We start from the raw sequence: 5,291 nt of genomic DNA, 5'->3' as shown, positions 1-5,291 counted from the left end.
CTGAAATATTATCTGATCATCTCTCCTTGCCTGTAGGCTACCTGAGGGCATATTTTCCTCAGCAAATTTTCCTTGTATCCTGCACATTCATGCAATAAAAGATAATATTCTCTCATGAGTAAGAAAACATACAGTTGGAGTCCTTTGGATAAATTATAGATACGGGCAACTAGTGTAGAAAGAAAATATTTTTAAGGCTATACAACCTATCTTAATTTGATGAAATCTCATACATATGTGCAACCCTTCCCCAGTTGGAATAAAAATTAGGTACTGATACTAGAAAACCATTTTGAGATATGCCTATGTCTGTTTAGGAAGTTAAAATTCTCATAACATTTAGAATACATTATTAATCTGCCATGTCATCACTTTATAAAAACACTTTCTAACTATATTTAATATTTACATGGTACTGATACCTTTTAATTCCTTTAAAGATTAATATCTATCAAAGTGCAAAAGCATAAACATACTGACAGTCATAGGAATAGTAAGTGAAAAATAGATAAAACGTTTGATAGTGTGATTAAAGAAAGAAGGAAAAATATGTACATCATTTAAGAAAAATCTTTAAGTAAGAAAATTTTAAAAGCTAAGACTCCACAAGGATGGATGTACTCTATGTTTTAAATTGTAAATAAAACTGAGACTTTAAATTTTAAATTGTTTACCAAAACTGAGACTTCTTATAGGTAAGGCCCATGTCTTACCTCTCTCAAATGAACTCTGATGAACTCATGGCTCCCTGAAGAATGTCAAATAAGCTCTGTAATGCTCTGGATATAAAATAGATGTTTCATAACAGAAATATGCTCTTCACTGTGTGTGGTGACCCACAAACCTCATATACTCTCCTGGACCAAAGAGTGCTTTTTCTATGTGGGAAGGATACACAAGAAGAACCACGTAGAATATCCCAGACTTCTCCTTATTTATCCTGTGCTTCTTGGGTTCTTGAACCCTTAAACCCTTAAATCTTGAGTAAGCTATCTAATTGTTCTGAGCTGATTTCAATAATCCAAAACTCTGGCTTGATTTACCCTTACCAAATATGTGTCCAAATAATAAATTTTTTGTTTCTCCTTCCCTCTCCTATGAATATAAAGTTAATAAATATCTATTGGATGAATGCATGTATTTTGCTTTATTAATGGGATAAAAATATCATCAGCCATTTATCAATATTTTAAATTAATGAACGAATAAAGTACATTTTTTTAAAAATCTTTTCCAATTGAATCTACATTTGAGCCAGCTTATATATTTAAAAAATATTTAACTATTTAAAGATCTCAAAACTGTCTTAATAAATTGATTTCTTTCAACTTCTAAGTCTTTAAAGGATATTTATGGAAAGCATAAACTATTCAGTAATAAACATGATGCGATTAAGGAGTCTGAAACCATGGCCAAGTTCTATTATCTTCAGGGGTTGTTAAATCAAACAATTCTCATGATTCCAACAAGGGATTTCTCTTCTTTCAATCTCAAACCTGAGGACAGTACTACTTTAGATGAATTCATGGGTTTGTGAAAAATAAAGTGTACTAGTATGGGCTAAGACAAAAGTAAAAACACCATTTTTCTGTGGAGTTCCACAAATTCATATTTTAAAGAGGCCTATATTTCTTCCTTTATAGGCTATTCAGTAGAGCTTAAAGGCAGGTTAAAATTCTCCATTCTACCCAATGATGTTGCTAAAAATTCTAGAACCTCAAGAAAAAATGTCAAAAAAGGTCCTTTTTCACCCTAGCACAATATATACAGCTTGTCTGCCTCTGCAATGCAAGGGATACCTGAGGCACATGAGCAATCAAAAGTGAGAGCTTGGATAAGTAAGTAAAGTTAGGAGAAGAATGTTAATATTTTATTAAACTAATATAACATAAAGTCATAAAAATCTTAGAACCTGAGGACTAGAAAGGACTTTGAAGCTATCTTATCCAACCTACTATCAGAATTTGAATCTCTCTGCACCATCCCTTCTCAGTGGCTATCCAGAGCATATCTGGAAATTAGTTGTGATGATGGATGATTTCATCCATATCAATTCTGTATCTCTTTGAACAATTGTATTGGAAATTTTCTTTTTAATGAACTGATATACATCCCTAAACCCTCCACCAATGAAGGTGCTATTGTTACACTATTTCCGGAGTCACTCTCTGGGCTCAAACACTTGCTCTTCTGCATTCTAGCTAAGTGCTATTGAGTCAGTTACCAATGAGTGTAACAGGATATTAATAACATTTACCTCTTAGAGACCTTACTTTTTGTCTCTTTAAATGTAGACAATGATACATTTTTTGTAGAACTCTTGGGAGAAATGAGTAAAATTGATAAAGTATCTGTTACAAGTCAGAACTCAATATCAACAGCTATTTTTATTATCAAATTACTTCTCCATATTGTCTTCCTTTCTCTGCTCTCATTGTAGTTTATCTATTTAATAGATGTGCTGAGCATTGGACATAAAGCTTCATACATTAATAGATCATACTAGCACAAAGTAAAACAAAATTATATCACTCCATCTTTATGAAACACAAAACTTTTATTATAATCTACAAATGTAATTTATGTTTGTTGTTTGGATTGTTATTCATACCATTATCTCATTTCCTGCTAAACATTGTCTTGTAGATTTTAAGTAAACTTTTGATTTAATGTGTCATCTGTCCCTCCTCTGATGAAGTCTCAAATATCTTCCACAATGCCTATTATGACCCAGAAAACCAAGTGACATCCATCACTGGAAACAAGCACTAAAAACCAGAACTGATGTCCAATCCTCTACCAGAATTTCAGAGGATCACAGGGATTTCCATTAATTATAAACAAAATATAATTCTTTAGAAATTGTCATTGTGTGCTCATTTCAGTTTGGACCATCTCAAGACAAGTAGGAATATCTTTTCCTCTCTGCCCTAATGACCTTGGATTTAAAAGTACAAATCAGTGCCAACTAGAACACAGTGCCTGTGTCATACTATTGCTATATTTTTTAAAAAATTGATTACTGTTACTCATAGTCTAAATTCTAAAATGTTCCTTTATCAGATGTACCTCTATTTTTATATAGCTTTGAAGATAGAAACACATGAACACTATTAGACCGGATGTAGAGACCTATACTGACTGCATCAAAAAGTGTAGCCCACTCAAGTAAAGATCATATGAGCACTATGAACATTATCACAATTGGGATTGTAGTTATTTTATAGTCATTGGTTGGAAAACAATGCCTTGTGAAACATTACTTGATGAAAGCCTTCTAGAAGCTAGAAAATGAACATCAAATTTATGATCAAACTCACAGAGAATAGGCCCAAGAAAAATTATTATACAACCCTGTGCTTAATTGAGGATGAATAAAGGGGAAAAAGTGCTTATGTGGTCTTTATTAAAAAATAGATACAAATTTCAGAACAAATAAAAAGGAATATCATCCTGAAGACTCAGTAGAAGATGAATTTTTGAAGATGACTTATACGAACTGAAAATAATTTGGAAAATTATTTTGCATTGTCAGTAGGATGAGGAAAGAATGGCATCTTTGAAATAGGAGCACAAATCCATTAGGAGATATAAGGTTAAGAAGAAAATGCAACAGGATAATGTTTTTAAAAGGAGACAGATAAACTATGAAAGAATTTGAAATAAAAATTTAAAATTCAACAATAAAATTTTGAAAAACACAGTCAGGATTTACAGTCAATTATGCAAAGAACTAAGTTGGTACTGCATATGAAAAATATCTGTCTTCCCAGAATTTAAAAAAAAAGCAAAAATTATTAAGTCATAGGGTAGAAAGAAGTCAGATGTGGAGAATCAGTAATAGAAATGCAATATAGAAATTATTTCTATTCTGAAAAAAAAATTAAATATAGCAAACAACACTCCTAAGCTGCAATGATCCATATTTAATGGAGTTTCTATATTATAGTCAAAATCAATGAAGAGCAACCCATTCCACAAGTCCTTCTAGTAATCTAGTTTGAATTACAAGAATAAAGAGATTCCAACAGGCATTCATAAAATAATTGTACTCAAAATGGTCAAGCAAGTGAATAAAATTTTTCTGGCATTAGATTTTTTCTCCTGTGCTTTCAAATTCCAGAAGTCAATAAAGAAATGTATAGTGAATTTTGAAATTTTTCAAAAAAATTGTGAACTAAGAATTTTATGCCACAAAAATAATTTTTCAAGTATGATGATCACAAAAATATAAACTGATATTAAACAACTAGGAAAGTATATCACACATATAAATGTAAAAATGTTTGTAGATGACATAATTTGTCCAGAGTACAGAAAGATCAAAATTAAGACTCCAATATTTCATAAATCATATAAAAACAATAATAATAATATAATTTATCAATTAAACAATACCTAAGGTACCATAAAAATATTAAAGATCATCATTGCATCAGCATATCATACCTTACTGGCTATTTTTATGTACTTATAGGAATACAGAGAATGTTGTTCCTTTTCTAATGGTATTTCCTGTTGTTGAAAAACAAACTATTTTATCATTATTATGGAAACTGATATTCAGTAATTTACCATTATCCTTTATTGTGGAAACCAATATTTAGTAATTCTACTGAAGAAATTCTCCTGTAAGAATACTTCAATGGTCACGGTAAAATACTAAAGTATTTAAACAATACTAAAGTATTGTTCAGAGCAAAGTATTCCTCAGGGTTTTATATATATATATATAGAGAGAGAGAGAGAGAGAGAGAGAGAGAGAGAGAGAGATAATGAGAAATATACACATATACACATATATTATATAGCTATAATTATATAACATAATTTACACATAGTTTTAAACACCAGGGAAAAGTGAAAATGTTAATGGATGATATAGAAAATTATAAATTTGGATGTAAAACCAAAAAGCAAATGAAATACATGAAAATATTAGAGGCATTTTTATTGGTGTCCTTTTTAGATTTCTGTATTTGCAAAATTTTCTTTAAACATGTTCTACTTTCAAATAAAATGATAATAATTCATAAAGAATTGGTTTGGCCAGTCACTCTCGTTAATCCATATAACCCTATCCTTACTTATTTGATTAGTTTTTAGACCTAATATAGGATATGTTGATTTTTATTCTATTAGACTTGCTGCACTCTTCTAGTCAGTCAAGCTTTTTCAAAATGGATCTTATTATGTAACATATACACTACCTGGTCCAGCTTTTTGTCATTCACTAATTTCATGAGCACGTCTTCAATGCTTTCATACAAGGCCTACATTAAAGCCAAGAA

The sequence above is a fragment of the Lemur catta genome, chromosome 12, assembly GCF_020740605.2.
Source record: "Lemur catta isolate mLemCat1 chromosome 12, mLemCat1.pri, whole genome shotgun sequence".
NCBI classification, from domain to species: Eukaryota; Metazoa; Chordata; class Mammalia; order Primates; family Lemuridae; genus Lemur; species Lemur catta.
Note: the sequence above shows the minus strand (reverse complement) of the source record.